Source organism: Canis lupus, chromosome 16 (genome assembly GCF_048164855.1).
Source record: "Canis lupus baileyi chromosome 16, mCanLup2.hap1, whole genome shotgun sequence".
In the NCBI taxonomy this organism is placed as follows: domain Eukaryota; kingdom Metazoa; phylum Chordata; class Mammalia; order Carnivora; family Canidae; genus Canis; species Canis lupus.
This window is the reverse complement of record NC_132853.1, coordinates 21314093-21329964: the sequence shown is the minus strand read 5'-3', so window position 1 is coordinate 21329964 and position 15872 is coordinate 21314093. Positions and strand designations below refer to the sequence as shown.

The 15872-nt window shown below is 41.1% G+C and overlaps 1 protein-coding gene and 1 long non-coding RNA gene across 3 annotated transcripts in view; one reads left to right on the top strand and one right to left on the bottom strand.

Annotated features, from left to right (window-relative positions):
• LOC140606290 (uncharacterized) overlaps positions 1-12119 on the bottom strand; it is a 29752-nt gene extending 17633 nt beyond the window's left edge. Inside the window, exons 1-2 of the long non-coding RNA XR_012008634.1 lie at positions 11428-12119; positions 8974-9135 (exon numbers count right to left, since the gene is read on the bottom strand). This is a non-coding gene — a long non-coding RNA (uncharacterized lncRNA). The remainder of the gene's footprint in view (positions 1-8973; positions 9136-11427) is intronic.
• The window catches only part of ASIC2 (acid sensing ion channel subunit 2), a 995000-nt gene that overhangs the window by 712709 nt on the left and 266419 nt on the right, over positions 1-15872 (top strand). The gene's annotated exons all lie outside the window — the stretch shown is intronic.

Sequence of the window (15872 nt, the reverse complement as noted above, 5' to 3'; positions counted from 1 at the left end):
GCTTGATTTTTACCTCATGTCCCATATTGGAACCTAACCCCCACCTAAGATGAAACTCCCGAGGAGTACATTGAATGAGATGGACCTGAAATGGAAATAGGTTAAAATATCACTCTCCCCCTTGTTCGAGGGTAGGTGATACTGTGTGCAGAGGTCCTCACTTATTCATTCACCCAGAATGAATTAATTCATTCTTGAAAGCATTCATTCTCCCACCGTGGCCCGGTGGTATACACTTAACATGTTGAGGTGAGGCAGAAAAAATCCCCACTTTCAAAGAGCTCAAAGTCCACCAAATGAACCAATGTGAGGGTTATAGCTACAAGGGTGAAGTCAGGCATGTGTACCAGGTACAGTGGAGGTACCAACTAGCACTAGACGCTAACTAGCTTCCAGTTAGCACCAAAGGAAATGCTGCCATGACAGGCACCATCTCTGGCCTCAAAACACCCATCATCCAGTGAAAGAAAGAGAGAGGAAATGTGCAAGAGAATGTGAAAGCATCACCAAGGGTATCCAGAGGCAGAGAGACTGACTTTCGGGGTAGCGGTAGATGGCCTGACAGAAAGGGCCAATCAAACACTCTGGAAGAATGTATGACTGTGTGCCAAACTGAACAGGAAGGGGAGGAGAAGGATGCTCCAGACCAAGGGAGGAACTTGTGCAAAGGTATTATGTATCCTGGGACAGGTAATTGTTTAAGATGCCTGGAGCCTGGGGTGTTGGAGAGTGGTGGCTGGGAATAGCAGATCTCAGGGCAAAGGGCCCTGGAGGCCCAGCCTAGGAATCTGCACTGTATTTTGCAGATAGCTGAGGGACTCCTGAGAATATTAAGCAGGGGAGAGGCATGTTCAAGTCTATATTTTAGAGCCACATCTCTGATACCAATAAAGGATTAGGAAGTCTGACATAGTAAAGCCTGAAAGTGAATTACCCCATTAGCTTAGATGTTCCAAGAAAAACCTGCATCAGGTTACATTTTGGGAGAGAGAAGAGAGAAAAATCAGATCCAAATTATGAGGCATTCCTCTGTGCCAGACTCCAAGCTGGGTGTCTGACAGCTGTCTGCTCTCTCAGTGCATAGAACAGCACCACAGGAGGGGAGGGTGGTGTGATGGGCTCCATTTTGCAGAGGAGGCAAGGGTAAGGTGATTCACAAGCTCACACAATTAGAAAGTGAGTCAGGATTCGAACCTAAGTCAAAGCCAATACTCTGCTGTGATTTGTTACCTAACTTGGCTCCTTTATTCAAAGGTCAGGATGATAAAGGCCATGGAACACACTATAGGAGGGTCATTGTGGAGACAGTATTCCTTATAATGCTCTGTGCATCAAGTATTAGGTGCAATGTCATAAATGCCTCAGGGATTTGTGATGAATTCCTTTGGAAATGTAATGCCAAGGAAACATTTTCTTTCTTAGGATCATGTGTTTTCTCAGAAGATGAGAATCATTTAATCCATTCTTTTCTCCTCTTGGCTTGTTATCAGGAAGCTCCAAACTCAGCCTTGAACTCAGTGGCTATCTCAGCCAAAGTAATTATAATACATGCTTTCCTAACCTTTTATATACTTTGCTGGAATTTTCTATTTTATTGTATCCATATACTTTGTTTCAAGATACCTCAAACCTTCTTGGAATACAAAACGAGAATACATAAGAACAATACAAAACGTGCTTTATACCTGATTAATGCTTTACAGCTTCTTAATGATTTTACGTATACGTGAAGTTTTCCGTTGGGCCTTTACTTTGAACAAATCTCAGAACAATTGCTATAGTGGGCAGGCCCATGATTCCTCCTTCCCTGGGTTCCATTTGTGCTGCACACTCTGCAACATTGCTCTCCATCATGACACTCTGCAAGTTTCCGGTGTGTACTCTATGTATTTGTTTAATCATTCGTTTAGTACCCATTAGGTATCAGACACTGTGTGGTTACATATTGTATCACATTTAATCTCTCTAACATATAGGTAGCTATGATTACCCCTATTGTACAGATGGGGAAACTGAGGCATAGAGCACTTATATGACTTTCCCAGGATCACACAGATAGTAAGGAAGGGAAATAAGATTTGAATCTTACTCAAATCTTGTTTATTCTTTCCTCTGCTGTAGGAGGTTCAATTTCCTTAACCCCTTTGTGATCACACAAGATTGTCTATCTCCTGCGACCTCCCCATCTCCCCATCTGGTTAGCAACTCCAATTAATAAAAAGAAAAAAAAAACAAGAAGAAAGATCTGGTCCAGGCTATATAGACTAAACATCCAGACTGGCTATTTTCCTGACCTAAAGTAAGTGCTTTCAAAGCATAAAAATAGAATCTCTCTTTTCCATTTATCTTTGTCCTTAAGAATCACAGAGTGGAGAATATGTCAGACCCCTGACTTGTCTATCTTTGTAAAAAAAATTTTTTTAAATCTTTTCCACCAAGCTCTTCTGCTTTTTATGAGGCCCAGTAATGAAAACTCAGTGTGCAAATCCTAACATCAAATCCATGTTACATAATAAAACCCCACCTCCCAGCCCTTTCCAGAAGGGCAGATTTCAGTGAGAATATTTCAGAGCTGAAGTAGTAGAAATTCTTCTGTACCTTGATGGCCATTTTACTGTCTCCCCGTCCACATGGGGGGCAGAACTGTAGACTCTTATCTGGAATCCACATCTCAAAAAGTCCACATTGTTGGAAATACATCTGCTCAGCCAAGAAGGAATGCATCCTTGGGAAATCCCAACAGATATGGATAATACTGTGCAGAGAGTTGTGCCCCCCCCACCCCCTTCATGGTTTGGGATACAAGGAAAGAGAGAGGAAGAAGGAAAGTAACATTATCATGTCCGAAACAGTGGTGTGTGCTTACCACGCTAGCTCCATTAATCCTCACAATAGCCTTTCAACAAGGTTTCAGTGAGGAAAATGGGGGGTCTGTGGGGTAACATGGCCCAACAGCAGGACAATTGGAAAAACTGGGATTACAGAGCCAAGCCAACATCTAACTTCAGAGCCCATTGCTTTTCCTCTTCATGACACTGTCACCCACATATAACCACAGATGAAGCAAACTCTGAATAATCCACAAAGAAAAGCATGTGGTCTCTAAGTTCTAGAAGTCCCCATAGGCAGAGGTCACCAAGGACAGCTGTCTCCACCTTCTGTTTGCCAAAGCCTACCAGCAATCCTTCCATAGAGATTCCTGGGCCAGAGCAATCTCTGCCACCATCCCGTGTGGTATCTCAGGATGGCTCTCTCCCTCTTAGCTATTCTGACCCATATAGAACCTCTTTCTCCTTAGATTCAGCCAAGAAACAATTGGAATAGTTCAAACAGCATATGTAATAGGCAAGTACAAGAGAGAAAATATGAGAGCAGAGAGTCCATCAGCTTCATAGGGAAGGGATTTCTTAACAATTGTCGCACAGGAGCTTTCCCATCCAGGTATCCACATGTCACAATAATTAGAAGGGTTTTTACCTCTGGACTTTGTGAAAAAAAAAAAAAAAAAACACAGGGATTTTTTGAAAATGATGACATCTATACTCCTGTGATTTAAAAAAGATGTATATTTACTGACATAATTATTTATAATAAACATCCATACAGTGGATTATGATACCAGATGATAAAACAAGCAATAACTCAAAAGAATAAGAATAACTTTTCGCCATTGTGATCAAGGAAACATTTTGAGTCCTGTTGAGATTTTTCCACAAATGTGCAGGCTGCTCTTGGGACACACTGCCTTGGCTGAGGTTCACTTTAGATCCTTGTCTACCAATAATGGAAAACTCCAAGATTTTGTCTCTTAATTATTTACTGATTCTAATGATCTTTATGGATATATTTAATTCTCTCCAAAATGCTAAGAACACACAGCCTTTGCTGCTCATGACCCTTTTTGTTCATAGGGTGGCCAGGGGGTCCTGCTGCCCTGGATTTTGCTGCATCTGGGTCCTTTCTGATGTCTACCATGTTATTCCATGAGTAGGCTCCATGATATTTTCACAGTGCACTGGGAAGTCATTTGGCAGAAAAATAATTTCCTACCTTGAAGCCCATGATGAAATGGAATTCCCTCATTAGGCAGAAACTCAGACACCATGACACTTCCTTTGTAGCACCATTAAAAATCACACTAACAACACAATTCAGAACATTGCCACTTAAGCTCAGCTATCATTCAAAGCTATTACATGTCAGGCACTGGATTTTAATAGTTTACAGATACTATTCTCATTTGATTAAATTTTTGCAGAAAATTTACTAGCCAGTGCTAGTAGCTCCACATTAAAGATGAAGAAACAGCAAGTTTAAGAGATGGTATGGATCACCCAACATCACATTTGTAATACATTACAAAACTGATATTCAAACCTGGGTCCTCCACTGCCCCCTCTGTGCTTGACATCAGTCCTGAAGATCACTGCAGGGTTTGAACCTTATTCTGAAGGCCAAGGGATCCCCAAAGGGTCTAAAGAAGACTAGTGAAGTGCTCTACTCTGGCAGCAGCATGAGTAATAGATGCATGTAGCAGGATTCTCCAGAAAATGGGAATCAGAGCAAGAAGTCAAGTATGACATCTGGGTTTCTGTTGAGGGTGGCTGTGTGGATGGTGGAGCCATTTGCTGAGGTGAGAAACTTAAAGGAAAGGTGTTTGGGGAGGGGCAAAAAAGGTGAGGAGGTCAATGTTAGTCATGATGAATTTCAAGTGTCTGAGAAGCAACCACTGAGCATAAAAAGGAATTACATACAGAAGTCTAGAACTCAGAAGCAAGTTCTGGCAGAAGTAGTAGGTTTAAAAGTCATTGCTTCATCCATGAGTTGAAACCAGGAAAGTAGATGGTTCTCCAAAGGAAGTACATGGAATAGGAAAGGGGGATGAAGGAAAGCCTAGATATGGAGCTTATGGCAGGGAAGTGTCTCCTTTCTGTGTTCAGTGAAAATCTCCAGCTCTCCTCTTGGTTTCTGGACTGTCTACCACCTCGCTCCAACTTGCATTTTGAGGTTCTAATAGAGTTGAGCTCCCCAAGCATGGATGAGAAGAAATTCTCCCTTCATCTCCCAAACTCTGTGCTTCTCTGCTTGTAGCAGGACAAATAAAACACATGATGAATCAGCAGTTTCTTATCTGTGAAATAAATGTATCCTCAGAGATTGGGTTGCCCTGCATTCCCCCATCCTATTATCACCTCTTCCTTGCAAACACACACAAACCCAAATAATTGCTACAAGCAATGAGAATATGAATGGGAGATATATAGTCTAATTGAAGCAGCACAATCTTAGGAGTCAAACCTAGATTCAAATCTCAGGTTTAATTTGTGACTTTGAGCAACTTATTTCAACTCCCAAGGGTCAGTTCTCATATCTATGAAATGGGCTAATCCTCCAGAGAGACCTAGAAGCATGGTTGAAAAGATCAGGCGAGTTGTAAGGCAACGAAGGTGCCTAACTAAGGAAGTGTTGCCTCCTTCCAATATCAGATGGAGCCAGAGCCATGCAGTGATTCTGAACTTCATATCACTCCTCTCAAGCCTTTTGAACCCAGAGTGAGTTCTGATAGTTCTGTGTTTACCCATCTGCCTCTCTAACCAGAGGCTGGAAAATCAGGCTCTGTGATTCCCAGGAAAGCTCTAGCTCCTGGACTAGATTAGTAATGCTAAGACAAAAATGCAACTTTTCTTTTTATTCATATATAAAAGGATAAGAAAAGTTTTCCTCCCAGCCCTCAAGCAATCTTGTGTACAAACATCATTGAAATCAGCAGGTGTAAGTTCCAAAAGAAGATTGTATCTCTTGGACTCTGAGTAGTTTTTTCCTTCTGGAAAAACATAAAAAGAGAGAACAGCAGAAGATACAAAGTAAGGATCAAACCCACGCACAACCAGTGTCCAACTTCTTCAGAGACATTTTTCGCATAAGTTCTAAGCCTGAGGATGAAAGTGCAGGCTATTCTCTCATATCAACACTAGTCTCTAACCTCTGCCTTTGTAGATGCACATTCATCACCTGAATTAAGGAGGCAATGTTAGCACTCAGGATTGCTCTGAAGGAGACACCAGGGCACCTCTAATCTAAGGTTAATGATGAGCTTAGGTGTATAGAAGTCTTAGAGAAACACAAATCTTAGAGATTATCTAGCCCAACTATATCATCTTAAAGATGAAGGACCTATTCCCAGAGAGGAAGACTGACTCTCCTAAAGCTACAGGACAAATCAGTGACAGATTTGGGACACAAACTCAAGGTTTTGACTCCTGGGTACCACTGTCATTCCAAGTACCACTTGCCTCTCTGGAGCATAAATAACATCTCTAATCACCACAGACTGGACATACAAATGGATATCACAGGAGTAAAGATATGTCATAGGGTTCAAAACACCTAGGCCTCAGTGACAACTATCAAACAGTGGTATTACAATAATACAGAGCATTAATGTTAGAGCAATATCATATACTCTAATAAGATATTCTAATAATAATATAATATATTCTAATTAGAATAATATTCCATAATAAGTGAGTATAATACTGTAGTAATATTATTCTGTTAGTCAGTTTTGTAAAAACTTTTGATTGAAAAAGGCATCATCTTGCTTGTTTCCATAGAGTGGGGAGAAATGATGGTATTCTAGGAACAAAACATCCTCCAGGGATAGGGATTCTTCATGAATTATTTATTTAATGCTTTATTTAATGTTTACTACATGCCAAGCATGTGCTCAACTTTGAAATTACTGTCAAGGATAAAATGTTCCCTAGGATCTCATGGTCTGGTGCGAGAGCAGATACAGGAGCATTCATTGGCACTGTGAAGTGGTTTGTGTCAATAGAAGTCAACATAATGGTTTTAAATGTTGTACTCAAAGGTTGGATGTGGAGGGTGCACTTCAGTTTGTGTGGTCAGTGATGCCGTCCTTTGGGGTAAGAACTAGAGGAGGGAGGAGAGGATGCACTGAAGGGAACAGAGGAGGAAGAGTGATAGTGGTGGTGGCAAAGAGGGTGTTGGTGGTGGTAAATGAGGGGAAGGAGGAAGGCGACGATTTCAGTTTGGGATGTTCTACATTCAAGTAGCCTAAGAGGCCCCTAAGCTACATGGACTCTGTCAGAACAATCAGCTCAGGCTCACTTCTTGTGGGATTTCCTCCCTGCCAGGACTCTAGCTCATAGCTCCTCTGTTCTGCCATTTACATCCTGCATTTCAAAAATGCATCGGAATATCGAATCCACAGATGTCTCTTCTTTGTCTTTTTAGTATCCTTTTTTTCTTTTATTACTATCAACTTGATGGAGTTTCTGGAGGCAAAAGATACATGTCTGCAGACAATCCACTATATTTAACCAGGAGTTTCAAAAGTCAATATCTGAGCAGTAAAATAAGTAAGAGGGAAAATAGGAAGGGAAAGAGCAAGATGAGGAAGAAGAAAAGAAGGAGGCAGTGGCACAAAGAGAACAGAGAGAAGCTCTGAGATATAGCTGTAGAACCAGGAGGCTGTGGCAATGAAGACAGTAGCCACTTCATTATCGCTCATTGAAATGTGGTAAGAGTTTGTCAGCCTCAAATCAAGGGGATCCTTTTGACATACAGAGACAGTGGCTACCACAATGCCAAGTTCCTTCATGTCCTAATCAGCTCAGACCATGTCTGTTTAATGAAGGACATGGAGTTATCACTGAATGGGTTGACCAGTTCACTAACACTACCTACTTGATCTTGCTATTTTTTTTCTTCTAAAAAGAATGGCTCTTAAATTATGTAGATGATTCATAATGTCTTGGATATGTAGGTGGCACTGCCTTTCACCAGAAATAGACCAACTCAACCAAGTTCTTTGGTATCATATAGGTTAAATCTCTCCATGGAATAAAATTGCTCCTTTTATTTCTTCTATCTTCCTACCTTCCTTCCTTTTTCCATTCATCACTCATTCATTTGCTTATTCCACAATACAGAGTTATTGGATGGATATCTACAGTATTCCAGCTCCTAGGCAAGGCTCTATAACTAAGGTTTGGCTCATGACCATGAGGCTGGTGGGTCTGGCTACATGCAATACTAGGAGAGGTGTTAAAATAAGGCAGCCCAGCAGGGGATTGATTGGAAACCATAAAGGAAGGTAATTCCAAAATAAAATCCAAATCTGATGAGAGAAGATGGAGAAGAAAAAGTAAGAAGCATAAAGTAAAAAATCTCATGAGCAGGATGAAACATACCCACTGTCTGGAACCCAGGCCTCAAATGATGAGAAGGGGCTGCCTCCCCATGGAGAAGGGGAGGAAGTAGATAAAGTAAAGGAACCATGCATAGTTGTTAAGACTTGAGGAAGCACCATCTCATTAAAAGGAAACATACATTTAGAGATTTCTTAATAATAAGCTGAAAGCCACTAAGTCCTTCCTTCTCCAATTAGCTTGATTCTCTATCCCAGCCAAGAAATCCTTCTTATTAAAACTAAAGTTCGTTTGTTTAAGATTTCCTGTCTTTTTGGTCTATTTAGCATTTTAAAGGATGTTTGCATCTTTGTTACCTCTCTGACTTTCACATCACCTTGGCCCCTGATTGTTACTATTTTCATTAAGGAGTCTCATGTTGATTCTTCTTGTTCTGTGTCTCTCACACATATTCTTTAATTATTTTTTTCCATGAGAATATTCCTTGGCAATATTGCTTTCCATTCCTGCCATCATGAGTGCTGAGGCTCTCATCAATTCAAGCAGAGAAGATTGCAATTGTCTCCCTGTCTCCTCCCTGTCTCCAATCTCTTCTCCTACCTGTTGAGAAACTAATTTTCTAAAAGCATCATATTATTTATATTACCCCACTCAAATTTCCTGCAAATGAAACAAAAATACTATAGAATCCTCCTCATTACCTAAATAATAAAGTACACATATACATACACACACACCCCACACACACTCCAATGTGTCTGTAAGCCTCCTTTGTGCCTTATCTGTGTTTACTCACCTTCATGTACAAAGAATCTTCTCTTCTCAGCCTCTATTCACAGCCTGAGCTACCAAACATATATAAATGAAGCCCTTAAATAGACTTCATTTTCTCAATATTTTTCCAGGTATTCTTATTTCCTCTGTCTGGAAATCCATCTCTTCTTTCCTCTGTTAAATCCTGTAGTAAAGTGGAAGAAAGGAATACTTAAAGAGAGTTTCTGGCTGTGTAACATTGGACAAATCACTGACTCTCTCTGGGGCACAGTTTCTTTTTCTGTAAATTAGACCAAGGAGATTGGACCAGTTGATCACTAAAGAGCTCCAGCTCTCACCTGAAGTGAAGTCCACCCTGAGTCTTCCTCACCTACCTTTCCCAAGGTGACTCTCCTTGATAGGGACAGTCACACTGTGGCTTGGAGAATGAGGGTAGCAGGACTCAGGGTACAACATATCTAGAACTGCATTTGTGCCACAGGCATGAAAGCTGGAGCTGACAGATCCATAAATGGCTCTTCTATTTCAGAAGGCAATGATACAAATTAGAATGTCTGCCTTAGTTACCTCTGTCCAACAAAAGTGCTAGCATTGTATGTGGGCACCAGACTTCCCCAGAACTTACATGCTACACTAGAACATGAGTCTGCAAGCATGTTTTTATGCTGGCAGCTCAACACAAGTATGGCCAAGAGACAAAAAGAGTAAATGAATGGATAACTCCTAGGTATATAAGATATTCACAAGATGTTTATATTTTCAGAGCATTTCACATACATCATGGCACTTGACCCCCACAAGAGCCAAGTGAGGAGACCAAATGAGCTATAAATCCCACTTAAGTCTACTATGTGCCAGGCCCTGTTGAGCGTGTGTATAGGATACACTAGTGGACAAGCTCAAGATCCTTTCCTTCATTGGAGCTGACATCCTAGCAGAGCAGAATCTATTGCATTGAGACAAATGGAAAAATCCTAAAAGAGAAGTTAACAACCATTGCACAATTATGGAATAAATGCACTGGCAAAAGTTTGATAGTTAATGATAGCAACTACCATTTATTATTCAACAAATATTTACTGAATACTTACTATATGCCAAGTTCTGTGCTAAATGCTTTACATATGTTATTTTACTTAATCTTTATGCTGGCCCTGCAAGGCAGATATTATCTCCATTTTTCAAATGAGGAAATTAAGACTCAGAGTTTAAGGAACCTTCCCAATTCCCACTAACTGGCTTGCATTGGAGCAGAGTGGAGATAATGCTTAGTCCTATTTGCAGGAGTAGGGAAATCTGTAGGGAGGAGAATGTTGAGCAGGGTCTCAAAACTGAATACATGTTCACCAAGCAAAAAAAAAAAAAAAAAAAAAGAAGGGGATTGATACATGGGCCAGAATGAGAAGGGTTTTATAAGGTAGGATTTCCCAGAACTTCCTGGAATTTTTTTCAAGAACAAAATACAAAGTATTTATATACCACATTGGGGCAAGTGGACAAGGCTGCAGTCTTGAGCAGCCCCTAAGACTCCTGCTGCCCCAAGCCTGTCCCATAACCCCAAAATAACTGCACTTCCTATGCCCCACTGTATGTCACAGCATGACGGCTGTGAAGGTCTGCAAAAAGCGGCAGGGATTCCTTGAAGGATGTTAAGCCAAGGAATAACAAAATCAGAATGGCAGGGTGGAGATTGAGTTGTAAAGGAAGGAAATCAGAGGCAAGGGATCCAGTTAAAGCTGTAATGAAGGGTAAGCTGTAAGCTGTAGACCAGAAAGGTCCACACCAAGGTAGTGGGAGTGAGAATGGATGACCATGGGCTTGAGAATGATTGAAGAGGGCAGCACCAAAAGCCTTGGGTGATGGATGGAATGTGGTGGGAGTGACAACTTAGTTGAGGATAATTCCAAGATTTCAGGTTAAAAAGAGACCTAGAATCTATGACTGAAATGTCTCTTCCCATGAGTAAAATTGCAGTTCCAAATTTAAAAGGATATATTGTCAATAGTTCACAATGCGGTGCAGACATTTCACATTTCTCTGTACCAATCAATGAGTGAATATGCAAAAGGGAAAAACAAACGTACACACACACACACACACACACACACACACAACCCTTCAAAGGGAAGCGTGCATTCAGGAAGCTAATACATGAGCTGCATTTGTTGAGATAGTCTGATTTCTGACACTCCTTGGTAAGTTGGAATTCTGCTATTCCTATTCTTGTCACCTATTGTACAAGACTTCCAAGTCTTACAGAACAAAACCCTGAAATGTTTCTGATGGAGACATGAACGTTAGAACTGTTTTCTCAAATAGAATTCTATTTCTCCATTACTGTTTCTTCCTCCAGGGGGGGAAGATGTGGTAAAAACTGGTCTGTCATTGTTTTTAGTTGAAGAAACAGAAAAGAGATAGAAACATTTAAATACCACAAAACCCCCTTTTATAGAACAAATAAACACCCACAACGTACCCCAACTGGCAGCAACGTAATCAATTTGGAATGGTAAGCCACGTGCCAATCCCTGTTTGGCCATCAAGCAAATGACAACAAGGAAGCTTCTGTTTAAGGTAATAGCTGAAACAATGGGAGTAAAAGTGAGAATAAAATCTGTGTTAACCATACTCTTTCTCCCAAAGACATTAGTCATTTTTCTGAATAGCCAACATTTCCATGAGTTAAGGATTTATTTTCTCCTTTAAGAATTACAATTTTTTTATTGGAACAATTTTGCTAAAACTCCTTCTGAAATATATGCCAGCCTTTCTGATATTCTTATAACAAATTATTCAAAACAAAATGCATCATGGTGATGCAAGGCAATCATTGTAAGGTCCAACTATTATTTTGAGCTAAAAGACTCAGGACTATTTGAGATATGTGGAATTTGCCCAACATTAAATGGCATCATTTCTTTTAGTCCCTCTATCTGTTTTTAGAGTTGTTTTGTCTGCTTCTTTGTGGTCAGGCTCTGGCTATACATTCAGGCTATCAGTACTTTTGAATCTTAAGCCTCCTTGTTTCTTTTCATAACATGTATTACTTTTATTCTGCTGAGAGCCTGAAATACAATACCCAAGCATGTTACCAGGATTGTATGTAAAGTAAGAATAAACAGACTGTAAAAGAAAAGGGCTCACTCATGCTCCAGCCATGTGTTGGTATCTTTAATGCCTAGAAGACTGTAGAATATATAAGGGGGCGGGGGGGATGGTGCGGGGATGCCAGGGAGAGAGAGGATTTGACTTCAGCAAAACCTGATTTTGACATTCAATCATTCACTTGCTATTTCTCAGCCTCAGATTCCTCCTTAACACAAATAGAAATTAATAATAATGTACTTCACTCAGATGACTGTGAGGATTTAAATGAGATAATGCATGCAAAGTTCCCAGGCCTACCACATTACTAGCCTCAATTAAATAAGGCTGTTATTATTTTTATGGATTTTGTGACATGCATTGTGACTGCTCAAACTGCCCACATGGATTCTTCCTTATTTCCTTGCACTGCCTCTAACCTAGAAATTAGAGTATTATGGGTGTTAAGACCAAGCGGAATTCCAACCATAGTTAAAGATGGAGACATGGTTGTAACTGGGGAAAATGCTCGGGCCCATCACACTGTTCAGATCCAGCCAGGATCAAATGCATAAAATCATATTGTCCAGCAAGAGTTTAATCACAAGTCAGAGTGAGGTCTGCAGGCAAAAATTGGGGACAGATGATGGAGACACAGCAAGTAGAAAGGACACAAGGGAAGTAACACCTTAGAGGCAATCCTTACCCAAAGACTTCTCCTTTACTGGGGACAGTTTAGCTTCTGAGATAGCTTTTATTATGGATCACTATTTGGTCACAGAACATCTATGATGTAAGTCATCACTGGGATTGAGACTGAGGGGAGGTCCTGGAGGAGCAGGATAATGCAGAGATGGGGCCCCAGGAGTCAGAAGCCGTGATGAAAATACCAGATGGGGCACGGTTCGAGGTGATTGGAGCCAGCCACACCAGGACCACCTCTGTGCCTCACTTTCACTGGGGAGTGCCAGGGTAGGGATGTGAGGCCGACCAAGAGGTCCAGGGCTGCAATGCCCAAAACCCAGTGATACCAGTTTATAGAGACAGAAAACTTTCTGCTTCCAATGTGCCTTCTTTCCAAGCTTGGCTCTGGCAAGCTTGTTTGGGTTTAGTTTGTCTAAAATCTATGTGACTTTACCAAAAGAACCTATTTGTTAGTAAATCCTGTCTCTCCTAGTTCCCCTCTGACCATTTTTCATGTGAGAAGAGATGTTTCCCTAGAGAGGTGATCAGGTAAGTGCACGTCTTTTGTGCTCAGATCTTGTTACTCAACACTATTTCATTTCTAACTCAACACATTGGCATCCTTGTCCTAGCCTTTTTTTTTTTTTTAATGATATCATTTCCAATGACATAGGATCACTATGATGTGTTTGGTCATTCCCCTCATAGTTGGGCATATGAACTGTTTTTAATTTTGCTTTCTTTTTTTTTTTTCCCTCCTCTATCATGAATATCCTCACTGGGAGTACCCTTGTACTTTTTCTTTGCTTTGGGTTATTTCCTTAGGGAACCTACTAAGGTGTGGGATTGCCAGATGAAAGGATATGAACTGTTTCATGGCTCTTATTACACATCAAGCTTATGAACTTGCCTCTATAACTCCAAGCACTTTCAGAAAACTATTTTGAATCTAATGTTATGTGTTAGTGCTATAGGCTGCTAAGAAATATTAAGTGAGTAAGCTTGAACAGCGTTGGGCTAAAGAAGTATTGATTAGTAAGGAGAAGCCAAGACTGAGGTCTGGAAGGAAGGAAGGAAGGAAGGAAGGAAGGAAGGAAGGAAGGAAGAAAGGAAGGAAGGAGGGAGGGAGGGAGGGACGGACGGGAGAGGGAGGCATCCGGGAGAGGGAAGGAAACAGGCAGGCCAAAAACCCATGGTTTGTAAAGGTGAGTACCTACCCTGTGACCATGTGGTGGCATTCAGCATGCAAAGTCATTTGCATGTTGAGAGAGGAAATATTTTGTGTGGCTTTCTCTAACTTACTTAGCCCAGCCTGGCATTTATACTCATGGGTGCTTCCCTAAACCTCTCCCAGTCACTAGGCTTGTATAGTTTTAGCTCTGCCTGTAATGGCATCATGAAAGCAAGGAAGAGCATAGTTCCAGATGCACAGCACATACTGAAAACCTAGTTTCTGTTGTCACTTCCTTCATCTCCCCAAAGATTTTTGCAAAGCTCTGAATTATGCTGTCACCCACTTTGTTTTTCTTTCCTCTAAACTCCCAATTTCCTGCCTTTCTAATAATTACCAGGACATTGGAGTCAGACTTGGACTGGAATCTTGGCTCTGCCACTGTGTGACATACTTTGTGTGATCCTAGCCAGGTGACTTCACCTCTCTGAGCTTCATTTTTAGCATCTGGAAAATGAGGCTTAACCCAGTGCCCAATATCTAGCTCAGTGAATGGTTGCATTATGTGATTATGGCTATTACTGTGGCTTATACTGTGCTTAAACCAGCAACAGAGAGGATGAGATTGGAAAGAAAGGTTTCTATACCCCATCCATAAAATGGGAATAATATTACCCACCTGGAAGACTTGTCATGAAGAATCTTTACATGGTGTGCATAATAGTATATGGTAGGTACTCTGTGTTATTCTCCTTTCCTCTCCTCCCCCACCCTCCCCTCCCCTCCTCTCCCCTCTCCTTCCCTTCCCTCCTCCCACTTTCCTGTCCTGCCCTTCTCTTCCTGTCTTCTGTTTAGATAATCACACAGATCCACACGGTTGCCAAGTAATGCACTGTAATCCTTCCCTTTCTGCTCCTCTGGTGGGTGGACAGGCAAGATAAACTAGGAGTAGAGAAACCCAAAGTATTGGTTTGGCCAGGTCGTTTATAAGGGAAAGTGAGTAAACACACTGCTAGTGACTGAGACAGAGGAAAGCCATGGCTAGGAGGAAAAGCAGCCTGGCTGGAGGCTTTTGACAAATCAACCTAGCCTTAAATCTGAGTCACTGCAGAGGGTCTGTCTGCAAGATAGATTCAGGGCTGGTTACTTAGTGCTCCCCAAAGGGGAGGTGAGAGCCAGGGTAGGATTAAGTCATGGCCGAAAGCAGTTAAAGGGACGGTCAAGGAATTGTGAATAATATGCCTAATTGTACCTGGGGTTTTATATTTCATTAGATCCTATTTTAACGGCATGCCTTTCATAATATGAGCGGATGGTAACTACTGGAGAAGCTTATTATGCTTAACAATTTTAATGAGAGTTTTGTTATGTGTCTGGGAGGGGAAATTGGGTAGAAAAGTGTGCAAGGCTCCATTGCTCTGCTAACTTTATGGCCGGTGTTACAACCAAAGACCCAGTTATTCAAGCCTAAACCCAGAATAAGCCAATGATAGGTAAGCAAAGCTGGGGGAAGGAGACTGATTATTGACGTGGCCTGAGCTTAATTTCATCCACGTCATCCACTAGATTGTAAGCTGAGGCAAGGACCAGTGTGGATAGATGTCATATTCTCAGTGCCGAAGACAGCACCTGACATGCTTTAGATACTCAATAAATACAGTTATCACTTTCAGCTAATTGTAACCAACTTCATTAAGACCTTGTACTATACAGCCCAAATGCCTAGGCTTGAGTCTAGCCACTGTCTGGACAAGTTACTTATCCAATCTTTGCCTTGATTTCTTCCATGTAGAAGAGCTATAATGGTGGTATGTATCTTATAGGTTTGCTGTGAGGATTATGTGATTTAGCACATGTTCATTGAGCACAGTGCCTGACACAGAGTGTTCAATCAATGTCAGCTATCAAATATCACCATTACCACCATCATCAACGTTACCAATACCACCACTACCATCATCATCAACAACACCAACACCATC